The sequence below is a fragment of the Plecotus auritus genome (assembly GCF_963455305.1).
Source record: "Plecotus auritus genome assembly, chromosome: 9".
NCBI classification, from domain to species: domain Eukaryota; kingdom Metazoa; phylum Chordata; class Mammalia; order Chiroptera; family Vespertilionidae; genus Plecotus; species Plecotus auritus.
The window spans coordinates 29624777-29651432 of record NC_137783.1 but is presented as its reverse complement, the minus strand read 5'-3'; the positions used below and the strand labels follow the sequence as shown (position 1 = coordinate 29651432).

Below are 26656 nucleotides of genomic sequence, written 5' to 3'. Positions count from 1 at the left end.
ACTAAAGGGAGCAATCCAACAAGAAGAAATAACCCCCCCCCCCCCCTCTGGTAAACATATTCGCACCCAATACAGGAGCACCCAAATACATAAAAAAAAAAACTCCTGGAGGATATCAAAGGGAGAGATTGACAGCAATACAATCATAGTAGGAGACTTTAATACCCCACTATCACCATTGGACAAATCCTCTAAAAAAAAAAAATCAGCAAAGAAACATCAATCCTAAATGACTCACTAGACCAGATGGAATTAATTAACATCTTCAGAACATTTCACCCCAAAGCCACAGAATATACATTCTTCTCAAGTGCACATGGGTCATTTTCAAAGATAGGCCATATGTTGGGTCATAGGCAAAGTCTCTTCAAATTCAAGAAGATAGAAATCATATTAAGCATCTTCTCAGATCACAGTGGCATAAAACTGGAAATCAACTATAATAAAAACAATCCAATAAATCAAACATATGGACACTAAACAGCATGCTATTAAACAATGACTGGGTTACCAGAGAGATCAAGGAAGAAATAAAAAAAACTTCATGGCAACAAATGACAATGAAAACACAACAATCCAAAATCTATGGGACACAGCAAAAGCAGTCTTGAGAGGGAAGTTCATAGCTCTACAAGTCTACTGTAAAAAAAAAACCACAAGAAACAATGGTAATAAATTACCTAACCCTACAACTCCAAAGAGTTAGAAAGAGAGCAACAAGAAAAGCCCAATGTAAGCAGAAAGAAGGAAATAATAAAGATCACAGCGGAGATAAACGACATTGAGACCAAAGAAACAATACAAAAGATCAACAAAACCAAGAGCTGGTTCTCTGAAAGGAGTAACAAGAGTGATGAACCTCTAGCCAGGCTCACCAAGAAGCAAAGAGAGAGGACCCAAATAAACAAAATCAGAAATGAAAGAGGTGAAATAACAACAGACCCCACCAAAATACAAAGGATTGTTAAAAAATACTACGAACAACTCTATTCCAACAAACTGGGCAACCTGGAGGAAATGGACATATTCCTAGAAAAATATAACCTTCCAAAACTCAATCAGGAAGAATCTAAACATCTCAATAGGCCAATAACTATGGAAGAAATTGAAGCAGTCATCAAAAAGCTTCCAGCAAACAACAGCCCAGGGCCAGATGGCTTCACAGCTGAGTTTTACCAAACATTCAAGGAAGAACTAAAACCTATCCTCCTCAGACTATTCCAAAAAATTCAAGAGGAAGGAACACTTCCAAGCTCCTTCTATGAAGCCAGCATCACCCTAATACCAAAACCAGATAAAGACAACACAATGAAAGAGAATTGCAGGCCAACATCCCTCATGAACATAGATGCCAAAATCATCAACAAAATTCTAGCAAATCGGATCCAGCACTACATCAGAAAGATCATACACCATGACCAAGTAGGATTTATCCCAGGAATGCAAGGATGGTACAATATCTGCAAATCAATAAACGTGAAACATCACATAAACAAATTGAGAGATAAAAATCACATAGTCATATTTGACAAAATCCAACACCCTTTCTTAATAAAAACTCTCAACAGGGTGGGAATAGAAGGATCATACCTCAACATAATAAAAGCTATATATGATAAACCCACAGCTAACATCATACTCTATGGGCAAAAACTAAAACCATTTCCCCTAAGAACAGGAAAAAGACAGGGATGCCCACTCTCACCACTCCTGTTCAACATAGAACTGGAAGTATTAGCCATTGCAATTAGACAAGAAGAAGAAATAAAAGGCATCCAAATTGGAAAAGAAGAAGTAAAGCTGTCCTTATTTGCAGATGACATGATATTGTAATTAAAAAACCAAAAAGACTCCATCAAAAAACTAATAGACTTAATAAATAAATTCGGCAATGTAGCAGGATACAAAATTAACGCCAAGAAATCTATGGCATTTCTATACACCAATAGCGAACGTACAGAAAGAGAGACTAAAAAAGCAATCCCATTTACCATCGCACCAAAAAAAATTAAGATACCTAGGAATAAACTTAACTAAGGAGGTAAAAGACCTATACGTGGAAAACTACAGGACACTGAAAAAAGAGATAGAGGAAGACGTAAACATATGGAAGAACATACCATGTTCATGGATTGGGAGAATCAACATCATTAAAATGTCCATACTACCCAAAGCAATCTACAGATTCAATGCACTCCCCATTAAAATACCAACAGCATATTTCACAGACCTAGAAAGAACTCTCCAAAAATTCATCTGGAATAAAAAAAGACCCCGAATAGCCAAAGCAATCCTGAGAAAGAAGAAGAAAGTAGGTGGGATCTCAATACCAGATTTCAAGCTGTATTACACAGCCACTGTTCTCAAAACTGCCTGCTACTAGCACAAGAACAGACATATAGATCAATGGAATAGAATAGAGAACCCAGAAATTGACCCAAATCACTATGCTCAATTAATATTTGACAAAGGAGGCATGAACATACAATGGAGTCAAGACAGTCTCTTTAATAAATGGTGTTGGGAAAACTGGACAGATACATGCAAAAAAAAATGAAACTAGACCACCAACTTACACCATACACAAAAATAAACTCAAAATGGATCAAGGACTTAAACATACTACTAGAAACCATAGGAATCCACAGGCAGAAAAATCTCTGACATATGCTGAAGCAATTTCTTCACTGATACTGCTCCTAAGGATGGAAACTAAAGAGAAAATAAACAAATGGGACTTCCTCAAAATAAAACCCTTTTGCACAGCAAAGGAGACCATCAATAAAACAACAAGAAAGCCCACTGCATGGGAACATATTAGCCAATGATATCAACGATAAGGGTTTAATCTCCAACTTTTACAGGGAACTCAAGCAGCTTAACAAAAAGAAGATAAACAACCCAATAAAAAAATGGGCTACTGATCTAAATAGACACTTTTCGAAAGAAGACAGAAGGAAGGCCAAGAGACATATGAAAACCTGCTCAAAGTCACTAATCATCAGAGAGATGCAAATCAAAACAACAATGCGGTACCATCTCACACCTGTCAGAATGGCTATTATAAACAAATCAACAAATGACAAGTGTGGTGAGGATGGGGAGAAAAAGGAACCCTCGTGCACCGCTGGTAGGAATGCAGACTGCAGCCACTGTGGAGAACAGTATGAAGTTTCCTCAAAAAACTAAAAATGGAACTCCCATTTGACCCAGTGATCCCACTTCTAGGAATATATCCCAAGAAACTAGAAACACGAATCAGAGAGGATATATGCACCCCTGTGTTCATAGCGGCACAATTCACCATATCTAAGATTTGGAAACAGCTTAAGTGCCCATCAGCAGATGAGTGGATGAAAAAACTGTGGTACATCTACACAATGGAATACTACGCTGCGGTAAAAAAGGAGTTCTTACCATTTGCAACAACATGGATGGAGATGGAGAGCATTATGCTAAGTGAAATAAGCCAGTCAGAGAAAGATAAATATCATATGATCTCACTCATTTGTGGAATATAATGAACAACATAAACTGATGAACAAAAATAGATCCAGAGACAGAGAAACATCAATCAGAACGTCAAACCTCAGGGAAGGTAGGGGAGGGGAGGGGTAAGGGGGAGAGATCAACCAAAGGACTTATATGCATGCATGTAAGCCTAATCAATGGACACAGACAACAGGGGGGTGGGGGCATGAATGGGAGGTGGGGGGTAATGGGGGAATAAGGACACATTTGTAATACCTTAATCAATAAAGAAATTAAAAAAACAACAACTATAGACTGCATAACTTAAATAACAGATATTTATTCCTCACAGCTCTGAAGACTAGAAGTCCAAGATCCAGCTGCCAGCCAATTAAATTCCTAATGAGCACCCTCTTCCTGGCTTGCAAACAGCCACCTTCTCACTCTGTCCTCACAAGGTCGAGAGCAATTCCTCTGTAACTTTTTTTTTTAATCTTCACCAGGCTATGTTTTGTTGATTTTAGAGAGAAAGGAAGGGAGAGAGAAAAACATCCATGTGAAAGAGAAACATCCATAGGTTGCCTTCTGTACACACCCCAACCAGGTATCAAACCTGAAACCTAGATAGAATGAAATCTACCACGTTTGGTGTACAGGATAATGCTCCAACCAACTGAGCCACTTGGCCAGGACTCTTTCTTCATCTTCTTATAAAACCATTAATCCCATCATAAGGGGCTCACCCATCTAACCCTAACTACCAAATTACCAAAGGCCCCATGTACAAATGCTATCAAACTGGGGGCTACAGCTTCAACATATGAATGGAGGAGGTGCATTTGTGTTATTTCTGGGTCTTTTTCTACAAAAAATTTTCCTTCTCATTATGGGTCATGTTTTTTTGTTTTGTTTTGTTTTTTGATTCTTTGAATGCCTGGTAATTTCTGATTGAAGGCCAGATAATGTAATTTTAATTTGTTGGGGCTGGAGTTTTTTATATTCCTGTAAATACTTTTGGGCTTTGTATTGGATGCAATAAAGTTACCTGGAAAAAAAAAAAAAAAGACACAGGTGAGGCAATGCCAACATTTAAACAGAACTTTCTATCTAAAAAGAAGTTTGTTTTGAAAATGATGCCACACTATTCTAATAAAAAAGTATTGTTTTTTATTGAAAAAATGAAATGAAGTGTTCATTGACTCCTTCAAAGTCATCCTCTTTAGGACTCACTCCAATGATGCTGATGCTCAGAATAAGTTGAGTACTCTTCTTTTCCCTTCAAAACCAGTGTATAGTTATTGCCCACAAGAAAATCTGTCTCATTACAGGCTAGTCACTCCTGAATTCTAAACAAAACCATTTTATTTTCTATTATACTGTGTGGATGAAAGTAGAAAATATTTTAATAGGTTGAAGGAATCAAGTTCATCCTCAAAGATGGTAATTTCCCACCACAATGGGTATTCAAAAAAATTACAAAGTGTCTTCAAAACCGGACTTGAATGAACTAACCATTTGGCAGAAGTCCTAGAGGTAGAGAAGAAGTTATAAGGTGTTTGAGATGACATTCATTTCTTTAAAATGCAGTGCAATGGCAGTTTCAACAGAACGTAAGCAATTAACTTAGCTGGCTCATTTAAAGGGAATGAATGATGTGAATGTACAAGTCCTGGGTGGGATTATTAAAAGCCCAGTACTTCTTAGTCATGCTTCATATACAATGTTGAGATCCACAACAGTCACACAAAAACCTGGCTAAAAATAATACACTCCTTTTTGGATATATGGTCGGTTTTTCCTCTAGGGCAGTGGTCGGCAAACTCATTCGTCAACAGAGCCAAATATCAACAGTACAACGATTGAAATGTCTTTTGAGAGACAAATTTTTTAAACTTAAACTTCTTCTAACGCCACTTCTTCAAAATAAGACTCGCCCAGGCCGTGGTATTTTGTGGAAGAGCCACACTCAAGGGGCCAAAGAGCCGCATGTGGCTCATGAGCCGCAGTTTGCCGACCACGGCTCTAGGGCGAGGCCAAGCCTGTTCCCCAAGGTGTAAGGAGATGGGTGGGCATCAAAAGCAAGAGCATTTCAGAGCGAAGAGGCTGGAGGATGGCGTTTGCATTAGGCCTGCAGAGGTGGATGAAAGCTCCTGCACCCACCAGACATGGTTGCTTTGGATTCTTAGGCTCTGGTCTCCTGGGGAGTTAGCTCACTAAGCGGGTTAGGGCTGCCACTGTGGAAGGCAGTGCCCTATGGGCATGAAGAGCATGTGCTCTGCAATCACACAGAACTGCATTCCTCAGTCTGCCCCGAACACCTTGAGCATGTTGTTTAATTTCTCTAAGCCTCAGTTTCTTCATCTTCAGAATGGGAGTAATAGTAGTACTACAACTTAATACTGATATACGGGTTAAAAGACATAATGCCTGCAAACAATTTAAGACGGCTCATGGCAAATAATAAGTGCTTATTAAATGTTGTTGATACTGCAAGAAGCATACTATCCTCATCCTTAGGAGGCAAAGAAAGTACCGGGCGATGATGATGTCAATAAAAGAAGAGCTAGCCTCCTAAACTCAAAGATGTTCCTGCCCACTCCACCAGGAGACCAGAAATGGCTTGAGGTAGTTGTATTTAGCAATAAAGCGCAAATTGCTCCTATAACTGCATATACATCTTGGGTGAGAGTGGCACCAGCTTGTTGGCCAGTGGAAAAATTAAAAATGTACATACCAGCCATATAGACACAAAATGAATTCTCTTGCTCGAGATTCCTCAGATAATAAAGGGCACAGCTGAGATTCACACCAGATGGTGTGGCTTCAGTCCTTGCTCTCAACCACTGCACGACAGTGTCTCCTCCCCAAAGAGAAAAAGAGCATAAGCTACATTACGACTTAGAAACACCTGCTAGGGAAGTTGTCACACACTCAAGATACCAGCTGTCAGGGGAGGGCCTGGTAGCAAGAGAGTTGTCATCAAGGCAGAGTTTCTGATATCTCTTTCTTGCATTTCTACAGCCAAAAGAAAAAGTCACCCCAGGTTGGTGAATTCTCAGAAGGTCAGAAGGCGGGAAGAAGACAGAAGGGATAGAAAACGTGCTCCTGGTTAAGTAGGAGAATGCACAGATCGGAGAGAAAGGAGGAAGAGAAGCCATATTCCTGCCAGCCTCAGATGTGGCTGGCTCTCTCTAGAATGGCCCCTAGGAGCCCTGTCTCATGATATATCCCCATGAGTGGGGGTCGGGCCTGTGATTTGCTTCTGGGCGGTAGAATAAGGTAAAAATGATGGAATCCATGTGGTTATATCACATACTATTGTAATGTCGTGCTGCTGCAAGATCCCATCCCTTGCTGACTCTGAAGAAGCCAGGGACCACGTGGGGAGCTGCCTAGAGTGAAAGCCACGTGAGGGCAGCCTCCAGCTGACAGTTAACAAGTAACTGAGGGCCTCAGCCCAGAGCCCACAAGAAGCTGACAACCATCAGATAAGCTTAGAAGCAAATCCTTTCCCAGTGGAGCCTCAGATAAGACAGAAGCCTGATGGACATCTTACTCAGCCTTCTAAAGCACCTAACTAAGCCACGACCAGCTCCTGGGCCCCAGGAACTGGGAGGTAGCCTGTGCACGGAGTAAGCTGGGAGCTTGTACTGCTGCTGCTCTGCAGAAACAGATGACTAACACAGAAGGGAAGTGAGGAGGAGTCCCCGATGCGACCACATGTCCTTCTGAGAGAGGAGGGGAACAGAGGAAGGCTCAAAGGCCAGGCCTGCGAGAGTGATCCAGGAAAAAAATTGTCTTTATTTTCTAGACTTATCATTTGATCTTTCCTTTCCTCTCAAAAATGCAGTGCTTCTGGTTTTAAAACTACATTTAAAAGAGCTCTCATTCAGTAATATTGATTTTGTGCTCTATTTTAAAGCAGATAATTTAAGCTTCATGCTTTCTTTTTCAAGTTGTTTAGTAAGAATCGTTTCTTTAGTATTACCTGAGCAAAAACTTCAAACTAAAAAACAAAAGACATGTATTCCCCAATAAATTTAAAAGCAAAATTGGCTTTGTCACAAATCCACATCAGTGAAGGGAGTCGGTCACCTGGCACCACCAGATTCACAGAAAAGACAAATGACAGATACATGGCATTTGCATGCTGTGGTCCTTACAACAATCCTGATGTGGGTAAGGCAGCTGCAGTATTCTCCCCATTTTCAGAAAAAGCACCTAAGGGTCAGAGAAGGACAGTGACATACCTAAGCTTGCTTTCTAAGTGGCAGGACTGGACTTCAAACCCAGTTCTTCTAGTGGAGTCAAAGCCAGTGCTTTTTCTCCTCTAGGCCACTGCAAAGTGAGAAGTAATGGGAAAAGCCTCTGAGGATGAGCCGGGGACAAAAACTGAAGAGAAGAGCCGAGAACAAAGACCGGCAGTGATACATGTGGCGTGATGCCCTGAGAGGTGTCAGCCCCACTGATTTACTAGCACAGCCTGGGGTAACTGGTGAAAAGGAAAGAAGAAAGAAAAATCAGACAACAGAGATGACACACAGCACACTGGCTGTGGAAAATATGAGAAGAAACACCAACCAAAACAGAAGAATTATGGGAGGCATTTGGTTATGGATTTTGCCTAAACTAGTGGTTAGCAGACATTTTCTGTAAAGGAATAAAGTATTTTAGGTTTTGCAGGGCATATGGTATCTTTTGTAACTATTCAACTCTGTCATTATCGTGCAAAAGCAGCCCCAGGTATTATGTAAATAAATGCACATGACCGTGTGCCAATAAAACTGTATTTATAAAAACAGGTCTGAGCCAGATTTGGCCTTCCAGCTGTAGTTTGCTAATCCCTGGCCTAGATAATCTCCTGGTCTCCACAGGAAACCTGTGAGATACTAAAGGAGCAAAGAGAAAAATGCTACAGCCCACCATAAAAATTCTAGGGATAACATGACCAGTTAGCAGGCAGCACCCACCCGGGGGTGCCATTCCCATAAGCACCTAGTCTGCACAGCCTTTTGACTAAGACACTGAAGTGATACGTTTGTTCAGTCTTAGTTTATTCAAAGTTATTAACATTCAAAGAAACACTCTGTGTCGATTATGATTCACAGAACTGGTAAGCCCAGTCGTATCACATATCTTACATGGAAGATTATGGGAAAAAGCACCCCAATGTTCCAAAAGTAACTGCGAAAGAAAATTGTCATGAACAGAGGCAACTGAATGAGTGCTGGCTTCCGCTTCTGACAGTTTCTCCCCCCCGACTTTTTCTATCCCATTTTCCTACCTAAAATCTTACTCATGTAGGTGTCAATTTAAACATCTTTTTCTCCAAGAAATTTTCCTAAAACATCCCAGATGTTTGATGTCAAGACACTTGCCATACTCTCGCATGACATGAACTTCTTCATTACTCTCAGGATACCTGTAATTCCTCTCTAGCTCAATGACTGCTTCCTGGCTAGACCATAAATTTTGGAATGCTGACTTGCTCAATGCCAAGTGCAAGAAGAGCAAAGAGAGTTTGATTAAATAGAAGGCTTTGGTGTTTCAAATGACACTCTGAGCTGAGTGAATAAATATATAGCTGATTAGCAAAGCATGGTTTTGCAGAGCAACTTGGGGGCTTTTCCAACCTATATCATGTATGATGTGATGAAGATCATGTCCAGGTGCAAACTGCCCCTACATTTAAACAGAGTCAGAGCACGCCACCCATTCCCACATCTGTTAATGTAGAAGCTACAGAGAAGTTTCTCTCATGCTCATCAGTTAAACAAAGCAAATGTGGTTTCAGTTAATGATAAAATTTTCATTATCCTCGGCCCCAGCATATTCAAAGATATTTAGCTGGATAGATTTAAAACAAGTATCTGCACTATTTCCTTTTGTTTATACGTACAACAAACGTAAAAGCACAAACACTCACACACTTATAGAATTGCTTGAACTAAGTGGGGGGAAATCATATTATAAAATACATATAGTATGATCCATTTTTATAAACTAAAACAAAAAAAAAAAGATAATTAAAAGAATATATGCCTCCCAAAGTGATTGTACCTCTTTGAGGGATTTGGGGTTCATTTGATTTTCTTCCTTTTTCTTTGATAGTATATTCTTCTTTATACAATGACCACATATTTTTGTAAAGACTTTTTTAAAAAATTTATTTCAAACAAAAATCTCTTGCTGATTAGGCAATACTTCAAAGCTGTTTAAAAGAAACATTATAGATAGGGAAAATGTGGAACAGGGCAATGCTGTTATTACTTAACATAGCTCTGCTGACAGAGTAAAAAGAAATGTTTCTGACCTCCTTAAATGTTCACCCATTCCTACCAATCTCATAATGATGGTACACTTTACCATGGTGAGCATCCGCAGACAAAAGCAAAACAGTACCAATGCTGAGGGTGTTAATTTCAGTTTCTAACTACATTTTTACTTACCTGGAACATGATATATTTTAAGTTGGCCTAATTTCTCTCCGGTCTTAGACTATGAGAACTGCACTAACTTATCTAGCCAATTTTAGTGACCAAAATGCATGAGGGGCAGATAATAAACTTCAAAAGTGAGATCTCCTCTCTTAAAGGTTATTTATATGGGTAGAAATTGGCAGCCAGGCATTAAGAATGTTGAAGTGGTTACTTGAAATTTATTTGCAGTGCTTACACTGGCAGTTTTAAATATATATGCTAAGTATGTTAAACTTCAATTCATGTGATTATTGAACATAAGCCTGTGCCTAAATTAGAGAGATTACCAATTTTCCTATCTTAGAGTGTTCCTTAATATCTTATATTTCTTTTCACAAATACTCAGTATTGGCTTGTATTTAAATAATGCTTGATTCGTCAGTAATAATAGTTTCATCCATTATACATGACTTGAAGATATTTTTAAACTCCAAATGAAAATAAGAGATTGTCTTTGCCCAGCCAGCATGGTTCAGTGGTTGAGCACCGACCGATAAACCGGAAGTCATGGTTCAATTTCCAGTCAGGGCACATGACTGGGTCCTGGGCTCAATCCCCAGAGTGGGGCTTGCAGGAAGCAGCTGATCTATAATTCTCATCATTGATGTTTCTATCTCTCTATTCCTCTCCCTTCCTCTCTCTCTCAAAATAAAAAAATCAATAAAAACATTTTAAAAAAGAGAGAGATTGTCTTCATGATGACAGAGTTGCCCTCCATGCAATAACAATTGTAAACTGTGAACAAATATAAAAATTAACTCTGAAGGCACTAGAAAACAACCAAAAGCAGGCAGAAAGTAGATGATCCACAGCCCTTAAAAGAAGGGAACCACAGTGGATGATAATTTACATTAATGCAGCTTATCCATGGGCACAACCAAGTCTGTGCCTTGGCAGATGGAATTCAAGCAGCAAGCTACAGTCTTATCGGACAGAAAAGGGTTCTGCCACAGTAGCTACAAAATAAGGTAGAAAATCCCCCAAATGAGGAAGTGATAGAGGGTGAATTCCCAAATTTGCAAATAAATTGTACACTTGTTGGCTACACCCAGAACTATAAAGACCCAAGGATGTGTGTGTGTGTGGGGGGGGGGGGGCGGGGGGGGGGAGGGGCAGCACAGGAACAACAGTTGAAAGTTCTTAGAAAGTGCCGAGGCCGGTTTGGCTCAGTGGATGGAGCGTCGGCCTGCGGACTGAAGGGTCCCGGGTTCGATTCCGGTCAAGGGCATGTACCTTGGTTGTGGGCACATCCCCAGTGGGGGGTGTGCAGGGGGCAGCTGATCGATGTTTCTCTCTCATCGATGTTTCTAGCTCTCTGTCCCTCTCCCTTCCTCTCTGTAAAGTATCAATAAAATATATATAAAAAAAAAAAAAAAAAGAAAGTTCTTAGAAAGCTGCTATATCCAACAGCTGCCCATCTCAGAGGAGTTTGAGCAAGACGTGCCAGGTTTCAGTGGCCCGGTAAAGGCCTCAGACTTTCCTTTGAAACCATGGCTTAAGAAATAAAGACCACTTATCTTGACTAGAGTATATTTCCTAGGAAATAATAGACAAAATGAAAATTGCAAAGCATAAAAACGAGCCTACAAAATATCCAGGTTTATTTGCCATTATTTTAGCTGTTTGCCTGAAGAAAACACAACTCTCCTCCCGGGGAACATAACAGAATCCCAAGTCTTTATAATGTAGCATCCACAATGTCAGCATACAATTAAAAATTCAGAGATATGCAAGGCAAGTGGAAAATATAACACCATTGTCAAAGACAAAGCAATCCACAGAAACATCTACAAATAACCCCAAAAATGGAATTAGAAGGCTTTAAAATATAAATGCTAAATATATTAAAGAATCCACAGAGAAAGCTAGATATAATGGGTAAAGAAACAAAATTTCAATAAAAATATAAAAACTAAAAGAAAAAAAAACAAATGGAAATTCTAAAACTGAAAACTACAACATAAAACTTTTTTAAAGAACAGATTAGCTTAATAACAGATTGGACATAATAGTGGGAAAGGATGGGTGGACTTCAAGATATGTCAATATAAAGAATCCAGGCTGAAGCACAGAGAGAAAAACAATGTTTTAAAAAGAGCTTCAATGACCTCTTGGGGAGTATCCAGTGATCTAATTTTCATGCTGAAAAAGAGTACAGAGAATGGGGCAGAAAAACAAATGTAAAGAAACACAGCCTAAAAATTTCCAAAGCTGAACAAAAATAGCAATACTTCAGAGGAGGAAACTCAGTTAACCACAAGAAAACTTCACCTAACCATGACAACCAAAGATAATAACAAAAATAATCTTAGAAGTAGCTAGAGAAGAAAAGGTATATTACACATGTAAGAACGATAAGAAGAATGATGGCAGACATCTCTTTAAAAACAGATGGCCAGGAGAAAATAAACATCTTTAAAGAGCTGAATGGATGGGAACAATGTATACCCAGAATTCTCTAGATAACAAAAATATATTTCAATAATAAAGGAAAAATAAAGAATCTTCATACAAATGAAAATGGAATCTGTTGCCAACAGACCTATACTGCAATGAATGCTAAAGAAAGCTCTGCAAGCTGAAAAGAAGTAATACCAGATGTAAGTTTTAATCTACAGAAAAGAATGAAGAATGTTGGAAATAGTAAATGTGCAGGTAAACATGAAAGACTTCTCTTAATTTCTTTAAGATACAGTTATTAGATGTACTTTAGCAAGTATTCTATATGTATATATACATGCTTTATATATGCTACATTAAAAGTATAATACTGTATTGTATAGTTTATAACATATGGATATAAAATACATGAAGACAATAGTGCAATGGTTGGGGGGAGTGTCAATTGTAACCATATTGTAGGTTTCATATTTTTATATGATGTAATAAAATATTAATTCAAAAAGACTTTCTATTAAGGATGAATATTGAATTCTGCAGAGAAACTACAAAAACAATAATGCAAAGTGGTTAAAGTGGTATAACTGAAAACCTGAGACAGAAACTAAAATGTGATACTGAAATATATTCAATTAAACAAAGAGAAGGAAGAAAAGGAGATAAAGGATTCAACAGTATTTCAAGGATGGGACATTTAGGAAACAATAAAATGGTAAATCTAAAACTAACCATATCAATAATTATAGTAAACCAGAGGCCCAGTGCACGAAATTTGTGCACGGGGGGAGAGTGTATCCCTCAGCCCAGCCTGCACCCTCTCCAATCTGGGACCCCTCGAGGGATGTCCGACTGCCCGTTTAGGCCCAATCCTAAATGGACAGTCAGACATCCCTCTCACAATCCAGGACTGCTGGCTCCCAACTGCTCGCCTGCCTGCCTGATCAGCCCCTAACTGCTTCTGTCTGACAGCCTAATCACCCCCTAACCACTCCCCTGCCAGCCTGATAAATGCCTAACTGCTCCCCTGCTGCCTGATTGCCCCTAACTGCTCTCCCTGCCAGCCTGGTCACCCCTAACTGCCCTCCCCTGAGGGCCTGGTCACCCTTAACTGTCCTCCCCTGCAGGCCTGGTCGCCCCCAACTACCCTCCCCTGCTGGCTCAGTCACCCCCAACTGCCCTCCCCTGCTGGCCTGGTCACCCCTAACTTCCCTCCCTTGCCAACCCGGTTGCCTGCAACTGCCTCCCCCTGTAGGCCTGGTCCCCCTCAACTGTCCTCCCCTGCAGTCCTGGTCATCCCCAACTTCCCTCCTCTGCCGGCCCGGTCCCCCCCAACTGCCCTCCCCTGCAGGCCTGGTTCCCCCCCCCACCCAACTGCTCTCCCCTGCAGGGCTGGTTCCCCCCAACTGCCCTCCCTTTCAGGCCTGGTTCCTCCCAACTGCCCTCCCCTGCTGGCCTGATCGCCCACAACTGCCCTCCCCTGCTGGCCATCTTGTGGTGGCCATCTTGTGTCCACATGGGGGCGTCCACCTTGTGTGTTGGAGTGATGGTCAATTTGCATATTACTCTTTTATTAGATAGGATAGACTAAACATTGCAATTAAAAGGCAGAGACTCAAATACATAAAAAAGCAATATCCAACCACATACTACCTACAACAGATGCATTTTAAATGCAAAGACACAGATAGATAAACAGATGGAACAGAATACACCAACATGAACTCAATACAAAAAAACAGACAAACATAGAAGCATCAAACAGACTGCCCAACCTATGAGGGAAGGCAGGGGGTGCGGGGTAAGAGATCAACCAAAGGACTTGTATGCATGCATATGAGCATAACCAATGGACACAGACAATAGGGGAGTGAGGGCATGTGCTGGGGGTGGGGGCGGCCGGGGAGAGGTCAATGGGGGGAAAAGAAGACTTATGTAATACTTTAAACAACGAAGAATTAAAAAAAACACACAGACAAGGACAATAGACCTATATCACTTAGAACACATCTATGCAAAAATCCTCAACAAAATATAGAACTAGTGTAAGGACACATGAATAGAACAATGAAGCAGAATAGAGACCAGAAATAGACATATACATATATGGTCAACTGATGATTTTTTACCAAGGTGCCAAAATAATTCAATGGGAATAAGGGTAGTCTTTTCAACAAATTGGGCAGGAATAAATAGATATCCATATGGAAAGAAGAATAAATCCTGATCTCACAAAGAACTAACCATAAAAGCTAAAACTATAAAGCAGGAAAATTATAGGAGAATGTCTTTGTGACCATGAACTAGGCTAAGCATATGAATAAGAGAAAAAAACTCATAAATCAGACTTCATCAAAATTAAAACTTCTGCCTTTTAAAGATACAGTTAAGAAAAAGAAAAGGTAACCACCAACTGCAAAATATTCATAATACATATATCTGACAAAGGACTTCTTTCTAGAATACATAAAGAACTACGTACTATAATTCAAGAATTAAAAAGCATAAAAAGTCAAGAATAAAAAAGTCACACAGCCCAATTTTTAAAACAGCAGAAGACTTAGCTAGATACCTTATAAGAAAAGCTAATAAGTACATACATGAAAAAAATGTTCATTATCATCATCAAGGAAATCACAGGCACCCACTAGAATGCTGATATTGAAAAGACTGACAATAGCAATTGTTATAAAATGGTTGGAGCATATTGAAGCATGTCATGCATTGCTGATGGGCGTGTTTAATTATATAACCCCTTTAGTGATGCACTTCTAAGTGTATATCTACACTAATAAAAGAGAAACATGCAAATTGACCATCACTCCACTACACCCACAGCCAATCAGGAGCAAGTATGCAAATTAGCCCAACATATATGGTGGCGGCCACGGAGCTGGAGCAAGCAGGAGGCTTGGGTTGCCCCCGGCAATGGAGGAAGCCAAGCTTCCTGCCTGCCCTGGCTGATCCTGGCCTCCGCTCAAGGATACAAAGTTTCAATTATAGAAGATAAATAAATCTCAGATACCTGCTTCCAGCTGGCCCTGGCCTCCACTCAAGGAGACGCTGTAAAAAAAGAAAGAAAAGAAAAAAAGGAGGGGCTGGGAGCCTGGATCACCGGGGATGTGGCCAGCCTGAAAACAGCCCTCAGCTCCTCACCCAGGCTGGCCACACTCCCATGGGGTGAGGGTCCCCGCTGGGGGGCTTGGCCAGCCTGCAAACAGCCATCAGCCCCTCACCCAGGCTGGCCAGGCACCCCAGTGGGGACTCCCACTCTGAAGGGGGTGTGGCCAGCCTGAAAACAGCCCTAACCCCCTCACCCTGTCAGTGGGAGTCAGTTGGAAGTGATCAGGACAGCAGAGGGGGGCAGTTTGGAGTGAGCAGGCCAGCAGGGGGACAGTTGGGGGTGAGCAGGCCAGTGGGGATGGAAGGTGGGGGCGAGCAGGCCAGCAGGGGGAGGCTGTTGGGGGTGAGCACACTGGCATGGGGGGCAGTTGGGGGTGATCAGGCTGGTGGGGGGGGGGGCATTTGGGGGCGAGCAGGCCAGCAGGCAGAGTGGTTAGGGGCAATCAGGCAGGCATGCAGGTGAGCGGTTAGGAGCCAGTAGTCCTGGATTGCGAGAGGTATGTCTGACTGCCGGTTTAGGCCCGATCCCTGTAAACCAACAGTAGGCATCCTTCGAGGGGTCCCAGACTGGAGAGGTTGCAGGCCAGGCTGAGGGACACACACCCTCCCCCGTGCACAAATTTTGTGCACCGGGCTTCTTGTCCTATATAATAAAAGCCTAATATGCAAATTGTCCTCTTGACCAGGATTTCAACCAGAAGTTCAACCAGGGGGCGGGGCTGGCCGGCCAACTGCCTGCGGGCCCTCCCCCCAGCCAGCCCCACCGGGGGAAGAGAGGCCCCGGCCGGCTGCCAGCAGTCACTAGGGACCCTACCTGTGCACGAATTTTGTGCACTGAGCCTCTAGTCTAAAATAAATGAAAACATATTCCACAAAGAGTCTTGTACAATATTATTCACAGAAGTTATATTCATAATTGACAAAAATTATAACCCACTCAAATGTCCATCAATAAGTAAACAGATGAATTCATACAATGGAATACTACTCAGCAACATAAATCATCTATTGATACATGTTAACCACAAGTATGAATCTAAAAACACCATTAAGTGAAGCGAAAGAAGTCAGACATAATACAATGGGGAAAGGACTCAAAAGTAAACTACAAAACATAAATCAAAATTACTCACTCTAAAATATATGTTAAGCCCTGACCGGTTTGGCTCAGTGGATAGAGCGTCAGCCTGCGGACTCAAGGGTCCCAGGTTCGATTCCAGTCAAGGGCATGTACCTTGGTTGAGGGCACATCCCCAGTAGGGAGTTGCAGGAGGTGGCTGATCAATGTTTCTCTCTCATTGATGTTTCTAACTCTCTATCCCTCTCCCTTCCTCTCTGTAAAAAATCAATAAAATATATTTTTTTTAAATAACTGACAATAGCCAACACAATAGCTATCTGGTGTGAATGAATTAAAATTATAAATAATAATGATGATAATAATAATAATATATATTAAATTCCTATTGTATTCCAGGTATAATGATAGGCACTAGGAAAATGGAAATGGAAATTTACTTTGTACTGTTGAAGAGTTCTAGTCTGGTGGACGAGATATCCATAAACAATTACCTTAATGTTAAATAAGTGTTCCTGAATACAAACTGATAAAGACCTCACTTGGGGAAAATGTTACTTCTTATTTATCCCTCTAAAACCATAACATTTAATATTGATGAATAATATGTATGAAGTAAATATAATAAATTCAATTATTCCTTTTGGAGGACACAATAAATTTAAGAAAGAAAAACTTAGTAACAAACTGCATATAATCATGTTTCTTAGCTCAAGGAAAAATAGCACTTATTCCTTTTTAAAGAAAATTATCCCACCCACAGCAAAAGGGATTAGGCAAGATGTCTTGAACTGCCCTGGCCGGTTTGGCTCAGTGGATAGAGCATCGGCCTGCGGACTGAAGGGTCCCGGGTTCGATTCCAGTCAAGGGCATGTACCTTGGTTGTGGGCACATCCCCAGTGGGAGGTGTGCAAGGAGGCGGCTGATCGATGTTTCTCTCCCATCGACGTTTCTAACTCTCTATCCATCTACCTCTCCCTTTCTCTCTGTAAAAAAAAAAATCAATAAAATATATATTTAAAAAAAAGATGTCTTGAACTACTTGCCCACATCCTCCACTCCAACCTCACTGCTGGTCTGAAGGCTACTCAAGCTATACCTCAAAATGAAGAGATGGTGTGAGCCAATTCTCATTCTCAAGAATTTAATCATGATTATTCTCTCCTGAGCCTACTTCTTTTTTTTTTCCAAAATATATTTTATTGATTTTTTACAGAGAGGAAGGGAGAGAGAAACCTCGATCAGCTGCCTCCTGCACACCCCCTACTGGGGACGTGCCTGCAACCAAGGTACATGCACTTGACCGGAATCGAACCTGGACCCTTGAGTCCGCAGGCTAACGCTCTATCCACTGAGCCAAACCAGCCAGGGCCTGAGCCTACTTTTTCAAATAATTTATTTTGAGAGAGAGAGAGACATTGATATGTTTTTCCACTTATTACTTATGCATTCATTGGTTGATTCTTGTATGTGCTCTTACTGGGGCTTGAACCCACAACCTTGCTGTATCATCAGGATGATGCTCTAATCAACTGAAGTACCCAGCCAGGGCTCCTGACACTACTTGTATCCCTTACTCCACTGAAACTATCCATTTCAAAATCAACTATGACCTTCAACATTTGCTAAAGCCAGTGGTCAGTTCTCAGTGCTCACTTAGTGATCTATCAGTGGAGGTGACACTGTTGACCTCTTATTTCTACTGCACCACTTTCTTTACTGGGCCCCCAGAACACTGCACTCTGGACTGTCCTCCTTCCTTAGGCCCTCTCACTCTCCTGCGTGGGCTCTTCTTTCCTCATCTCTGCACGTGCCCAAAGACTCCACTCATTCTCAGATCTCTTCCCTCTCATATCATTCGCTCTGTAGCTCAGCAGTTCTCAACTATTTTGGTCTCAGGACCCCTTTATACTTTTAAAAACTACTAAGGAACTCAATATATTCTTGTTTATGAAGATTTTATCTATAGATAATTATTGTAGTAGAACACTGAGGTAAGTTTTAAATATTAATTCATCTGAAAGCAACAACAAACTCATTACATATAAACATATATAACATTTGAATAAAAACTATACTTTCCAAAACGAAAATACTTGTACTTACTAGTATGTCTACATTGCCTTTGCTGTCCTACCTCATGACAGCCTCAGGAAAACACCAATGCACTGCACTTTTTGGTATCATTATAAAAAGTTTTAACTCTGCAGACTCCAAGAACCCCCATAGGTCCCTACTACACCCGGAGAACTACTTTAGGTGACCTCATCTGATCCCTTGATTTTAAATACCATCTCTTCTAGGACAACTCTCAATTAAAAAAATACTGCTGGGCTGAACTCTCTTGAACTCCAGGTTCAAATAGCCAAATGCCTACTTAATATTCCCGCTTAGATATCTTACAGGCTCTATTTTAACTAATAAAGACTTGACTCCCATCCTCCACACAGCGTTTTCTTCCTGCACTTTCCTCCATCCCAGTACATAGTAACTAATTTACCAGCAGCTCAGGTCAGAATCTATGAAGAAATCATAAATGTCTCTCTCTCTCTCAAATCTAATCCATACCAAGTTCTATCAGCTTTTCTTTAGAAATATATCCAGAATCCCACCACTTCTTATCCCTCCACTACTCCTTTCCCCTAGTCCAAGCTTGCATACCTTGGCCTAGCAATAGCCTCCTAACTGGTCTCTACGCATCCTTTTGTGTCACCCTATAGTATACTGTTCACAGAGCAATCGGAGGGCTTTAAAGCATAAGTCAGATCACATCATTTCTCTGCTTAAGACCTCAAGTACCTTCTCATCTCATTTGGAGCAAATCTGGAGCTTCCCTCACATCCTACAGAGATGCTATGCGATCTGGCCCCAACTTCCTCTCTGAATCTGTATCTTTCAACTGCCCACTCATTCACTCCACTCTAGCCATACTGGCCCCTTTGCTGTCGTCCATACAATTGTCACTTCAGGGCTTTTGCAACTGCAATTTCTCCTGCCTGAAACACACTTCCTCAGACAGCCTCAAACTGAGGCTTGCTCCCTCAGTCAACACTCAAACACCACATCAAAGGTGCCATTCTCACCATCAGTCCGTACCCTGTCCCTGCTTTATTTTTCTTCCTAGAACTCATTACCTGACATGTCTGTCTGATCTTTGTCTGTTCTCCCCCAGCCCATAATGAGAAGAGGGACTTGTTCAGCGCTGGATCCTAGGACGTAGAACAATGCCTACTATGTAGTAGGTGCTCCGTGCATATCGTTAAGGAGTGTCTGAACAGAGGTGCCAGTCCAGGTAGCATAGGGAGTTGGAGGTGAAAGTGATGAGGTAGAGAGGCAGGATAGCCATATGCAAAGCAGCACTTTGAAAGAGCAGAAACTCTAGATGTGGTTGCACCACCAAAATAAAGGCTATGAACAAAAGGAGATGAGAAATGCTGTTGGATAGCACCACTACAGAGGCCAGAGAACGAAATGATTACCAAACGCTTATTTATTTCAAATAGTAGCACTTAAAATTCACTCTAAACATGCAAACATTTTGGGAAAGACAGGGTTTCCCTTGAATGTCACCTGAATCAATTCAGTACACTCTTACACTCTTTATATACTTAAATATGTTTAATCTCTGCTTATACAAAAAAAAGAATGGATGGCCTATACAGAGGAAAATGACTAGTCTTCTTTTCAAACTGTCAACCTACACACTAACTTTCCAGTCATGCGCACAAACTGGTTCCAAGAGGGAGAAAGCACTTTGGTAGTTCCATTAAACTAGGTTCTTACTGGCAACGATCTTCAGTGAGTCTACAAATCACTTTGGTCAGACATATTGGGAGAAAAAGATTCTATAGATGAGCTATTACTTATATAATCTTTGTTTCCCCCATTATGGTTTCTTTCCCAAATTAATACAGGTAGAAATAAATATATACACTCAAAGCAAAAACACCCAACACATCTTTAAAATTGATATAAAATAATTATCAAAAGACTGCCCAATATTAAAAACCCCTGAATAAAAAAGAGAAAAAGACTTATCAAAATTAAGGAAGCTTTCCTCATTTTACTAAAGGATTTCTTTTTTTAAATTTATTTTTTCTTGTTGATAGTATTACAGATATCTTCCATCCCCACCCCCCTCTTTGCCCCCCTCCTCACAGCCCATACCACTCCTGCAGGTCTTCACTATAAAGGATCTTTAAAAATTAGTGAACTTTCTTTGTCAACCTAAATTTATTAAAAATATCATAGATATTAGTTTCAGAAATGCACTCACTACATGAAAAATACAACTGTGATGATAAAAATACTAGGAAAAGTCTGTTCTCAAATTCTGAGCCCAAAATAATAAAGAGTGAATGCTTTGAAATAAAAATTCAAAAACCTGAAAATTATTTATAACATGGGTTACAAACTATTTTCCTTAGAAACTATTTCCACCAATGCCACGTCAAAGTAAACAGCACAATATTTTAAAAACAAACAGCCATTTTCAAGGCTAACTGTGCAACTATGTTATGCTAAAATAGTTTACAAAATTAAAACTTCCAAACACAGCTACTCAAAGAAATCGTAATAAATAAACCCCAAGCCCTTCAAATATTAATTTTAAAATTTCTAATCATAATGTGGTCTTATGTAAGTGTGCAGCTAACAAATTGTGCTATTAATCCAGCCAGCATATTTACCATATTATGTTTCTGATTCCTTCCATGCACTAAGTACACTACAAATTTTCAAAATCTTCATCTACCAATCTATATCAACATTTATTCCACTTGCTTAGCATCATCATATATGCTAAAAAACTGTCCATTAGTTTAAGCCATGCCAGATATATTGCTGTTGCCAGGAAACTCTGTTCTAATGTAGCAATGCAGACTGAGGGGTGGGCCAGGAAAGGCTCTGTGGGGTCATCGGTAGCCCAGATAGGACAGCAGGTCCTCCTCTGCAAAACTAATCTAACATGGGATTCCCAGGAAACAACAACAAACAGTTGACAACAGTATGTGATTCACTTAGGTTACTGAGTGGCACAGGTACATGCTACCTATTTCTTCCTGAGTCTGATTTATTTTTGCATCACTGGCATACTCTACTTATTGCAACTCTTTTCATTATATCCCACTAATTCAGAATCAAATGAAATAACACTGAATTAAAGGACCAAAGTACATTAGAATCTCTCAGGACATCATCATATGGGCCCATAGCAGATAGCAAATAATAAAAAATATAACAAATAACCTCCTCATAATGAAGGAATCAAATCTTACTTAGAAGGGTAAAATTATATGACTTAGTAAAATATTAGGCAAGTAATTAATTAACCAAGTCAGTGAAGGAAAATCAAATAATTTCAGTTTTTGTGTGTGAATTTTTGTGTTTATTTTGAAATCATTTCAGACTTTAAAATGTTGCCAAAATAGAAATGTGTGTATACATACATGTATATATATACACATAGAAACGTATGTATACATATATACACATAGAAATGTGTGCATACACACACACACACACATACACACACACACACACATTAAATACCCACACACACAGAGCCAGAAACAGTAACATAATTCTAAAAGTCAGGAATATACAAAGATATACTCAGAGAATTGACACCGTCTCCATCCCCCCTACCTCATTCCCTCCCCCATCCATTCCATTCTGTTCCAATCACCCATCCTATGGTTTTTCTTGCACAAATGAGCAGATACAGATATATTTTATCTTCTTTATCACATAAAAGATAGCAAAGCATACATATTCTTCTGTACTTTATATTTTTCACTTTAAATATACCCCTAGAAATCATCCCATACTTTCATTCATAGAGATCATCCCTACTAACCCTCTATTGTAAGATTGTACCAGAGTTCATTCTATCACTTCCCTACATCTAGGTATTTAAATTGTTTCCTGTATAAACCAATCTCATTTTAATAAGTAATGTTTCAAAGACATCAAGGTTTCCGCCAATTCAGGAAGCATATTACAGGCAATTATTCTCCACCTCATTCCTGACCTCATCCAACTGTTTACAGCAAACATTCAACTTAAAAGGGGAGTCTGAGCTTGTACCTAAGTTTTAAATATGTTTTTTAATAGTATGTCGGCTCTAAATGTCTTCCCACCTCATCTATTAGAAGCCCCTACTAAAACAGATTAAAAAAAAACACACTAAAAAAAAAAAACGGTCCTCCGCTTCTGCAGAATGACATGATACATACCTTAAACTGCTCTCCCCATACAAATATCTACAAAAGAGAACATTCAACATTTTTCTAAATACACCTGTGAGGTGACAATAAAGTAAGAGAGAACAAGGGAGACTGGGAAGTCGGAAAGCACCTAGATGAGCCCTGGCCACCTGAACTTCCAGTTTCTCTATCTTCAATCTCATTTTTCCCTGGAGTACATTTAAATTTTCTTTTTTATGTGCTATATGCTAGCAATTAATTAATATTTTTAAATTCAATTTTCACAAACTACTTTAAAAAAAAGTTATCTCCGTTTCCACCACTGAATGCTGACACCTTGAGAAACATCTTAATTCCTTAGTTCCTAGGGAACACAATTTTGACAGAGAAATCTCATGTTTTCTCAGAATTATTTTAAGAAAGCTTGTAAATAATATAACATAGATAGTACAAGAAGTAAATAGTCAACAAGAGACAGGTTGTACATTTTAGGTCAAATTCAAAATAGTCTTTCCTACTCTGAGACAATCTGTCACCCTGTTTCGTTGTCTTCATATTTATTCAAGTCTGAAGTGTTCTTGTTTATATATACTTCTTTCTCACTTGTCTCCCTGAACCACCCTGCCCCACTCCCATTGGACTGTAAGTTCCTTGAGAGAAGGGATCTTGCTTGCGTTGTTCACTATTGTAGTCTAGTATCTTGAACAGTGCCTGGCACAAAGTAGAGATGCTCAATAGCTCTTTGATGGATGGATGGATCTGGATATGGTGCAAATGATGTCACAGACACAATCAAATTGTATTAGGAATATAAAAGTCCACTCCTCCTATCTCCTATGCTGGCCTCATAATCAACTGAGAACGTATCAATACAAGCATCAGAGCCTATGTTTTAAAAAAGGGCATATTTTAATAATGTCTCATACCAATAATATACTCTCAGTATAATTATGAAACAGTTTCATAAAAAAAGAGCCAGTGCATCAAAAGCCAGACATCCACTGAAGGTCACAGCATATGAAATAATGGGTGACCATGACCTTGATGATATAAGTTATTGAGGATATAAAAATTAAAGGCTAGCCCTGGCCAGGTGGCTCAGTTCATTGAACATCTTCCATACACTAAAAGGATGTACTCCAAAAGGTTGCGGGTTTGATCCACAGTAAGGGTACATATGGGAGGCAACCAATCTATGTTTCTCTCTCACTCTCATTCTTCCTCTCTCTCTAAAAAATCAATAGAAACATATCCTCAGGTGAGGATTTTAAAAAATAATTAAAGGCTATAAAGCAAGAAAATGAAGTAATCATGCAATTGACATGTGGGGGTGGGGTGAGGTGAAGGGGTCAAGGAGACAAACAGGTCAAAGCTTATGACTAATAGGAAACAAGTCAAGCCAATACAGCCAGCACCCAACCAGATACGCCTCGACATCCTCCAAGATTAAGAGTAAAGCCAATAAATAACAGCTGATTTCAGAATAAGAGCTGACACGATTTCACTGAGCTTTGATACAGACTGTCCCATTCCCAGCAAAGAAGGCAGTGAGGTCCTGGCCAGAAACCTGTTATCACTTCCATCCGCTCAGAGTCCAGTGTTGCCTCTATCACTTTTATTGTCTTTCAGGCACAGGAAGGACTCGAAACGGGCTGAGTCAGAGCTGCTCAAGGAAGCCTTGAGTCACATCTCACTACGCAGTCAAGTTGAGAGAACAATAGCCACTAGTGTATTTGAGATCACAGGGTGGGTAATGCCCAGAGAATGGCTGGACTTGACTTAGTACAGCAGAGTGGGTCACACTACATTCAATCCAAGTTCTAAGTTATTACATACCTCCAACAGCTACTGTTCTGCATTTATCGGTAGTTTCCTTTAAAATTATTCTCATGTACGCTTCCTAAGGCAGGGTCTTGTCTTCTATTTCATAAGCTTCCCAACCAGACACTTTTGTGCCTCCCAAAGAACTTAATGGTGTATCTAGAAGAAAAGAGCAATTTAAGCTTAACCACTTCAAAAATGGAATCATAAAATTCTAAAGCTGAAAGAGACCTTATAAATCCAGTAGACCTCACTATACATAAAAGTATTAGATTGGAAACAAAAAATTCACAACTGACCTCCCCACCTCCCACTCCCATGTGTCTTCCTTCCTTCCTCTCGTCCTTCCTTCCTCCCTCTCTCCCTCCCTTCTTTACTTCAGCTTGTTTGTTGTTCTAAAATATACATAACATAAATCTTACCCCACCTTTTCCTAATTAAAAACTAAAGTCCATAACCCTCTATCATATAGAGGTGCTTGTTTTATATATTTACCTACTAACATTAATTGTCAACAAGTAACTTATTTTCACAAAATAAGTATAGCATCTTCAATAGGAAAACAAAGGGTAACTACTAAGATACCTTTCTTTACAAGTTGACTGATAAAAAAGATGGTCATTTCTCTAAGACCCAAACATTATCCTCATAAATGATACCTTTTATAGTTACATGTTGCATAACCAGGAAGCTAGAGATAATATTTTGCATGTAACAAAGAACAAAGAGGTAATTGTTCGTTTAGTCCCTCATTTATTCTTATTTGTACTTACATGTGAAAGAATGTGGAATCCAATGGTAGCTAGCAAGCAAGGTAGCATTTTATTTTTATCATGTTTAATTTAATCAGTAACATTCTATTTTTTTCTTCTAGAATAACCTATTAGAGGTGAGTTCTCCATCCTGTTCAGGATCATATAAGCCATGCATCACTGAGTACCTGATGAAAGCTAAGCCTATTCTACTACCACTCCAATTCAGAAGGATCTTGAACTCTTTGAAGACTATCCCTAGACCCCAGGATAAATATCGTAGGGACTTCCATGTACCAGACTGAATAGCTGATATCTTGAGCCAACTAACAGTCCTAAGAGAAAATGATTCTTGGAACAACAAAACAAAACAAACAAAAAATCATTCTTGATAGTCCCTAAGGACCTAGTCCAACCAGGCAACCCCTCATTTAATAATTCTTTATCCTACCGGTCAGCAATAGTATTACACTGTAAATTAGGGGTGGGGAACGGCCAGCCAGCTGGCCGCATAAGGCCCATGAAATCATTTGGTCTGGCCCTCCAAGGCATTAGGGGTGAGTTAATTATATGTTAACCAACTATAACAGGCTAATTTTTAAGTTGATAATTTTGTATGGCCTGTGAATGATGTCATAAATACCCAAATGACCCTTGACAGAAAAAGGTTCCCACCCCTGCTGTAAATAATCAATACAATCACAAAGAAAGCCACTGTCACAAGTAACTAAAAAGAACATAGGACTCTCATTTTATTAGTTTACAAGTACTCAATTAAAGCTTAAGAGTAAAATAGATTTAGATAAAAGAACATCATCTGATAATACCGACATATAGTATATACACCTAAAGATAAATCAAGGGGTTCCCTCCAAAAAGTATCTCAGGAAATAGAGTGTAATGAAGTCTCATATTAAAAACAAAAATCTCAGTTTATTTTGAATAACGACGTTTGGGAAAGTAACATACTAGTACAGATGGTCAAGAAGTACATGAAAGGATGCTAAACATCACTAATCAACAGGGAAATGAAAATCAAAACCAAATAATGTGTCACCTCACACCTATGAGTAGGCGTCCTCAAACTATGGCCTGCGGGCCACATGCGGCCCGCCGAGGACATTTATCCGGCCCGCCGCATGCTGCTGCCTGTCCTGCTTAGCAGCCGACTCATCCCGGGCCCGCAGTGCGCATAGGAATTTGTTCATAGTTGTTTTTTTTAAACTATAGTCCGGCCCTCCAACGGTCTGAGGGACAGTGAACTGGCCCCCTGTTTAAAAAGTTTGAGGACCCCTACCTATGAGGATGGCCACTATAAAAACAAAACAA

The 26656-nt window shown here is 39.9% G+C and overlaps 1 protein-coding gene across 8 annotated transcripts in view; it reads right to left on the bottom strand.

Moving 5' to 3' along the window:
* The window catches only part of SGMS1 (sphingomyelin synthase 1), a 281456-nt gene that overhangs the window by 101316 nt on the left and 153484 nt on the right, over positions 1 to 26656 (bottom strand). For 4 of the 8 annotated variants that reach the window (XM_080642210.1, XM_080642215.1, XM_080642213.1 and 1 more), the window contains one exon: positions 24591 to 24734. The exons of 2 other annotated variants lie outside the window; for them this stretch is intronic. The gene's annotated coding sequence lies outside the window, so the exon portion shown is untranslated. Of the gene's footprint in view, positions 1 to 3821; positions 3976 to 17425; positions 17535 to 24590; positions 24735 to 26656 lie in introns of all 8 variants that reach the window. 2 more of the 8 variants (XM_080642212.1, XM_080642211.1) reach the window with 2 other exon arrangements.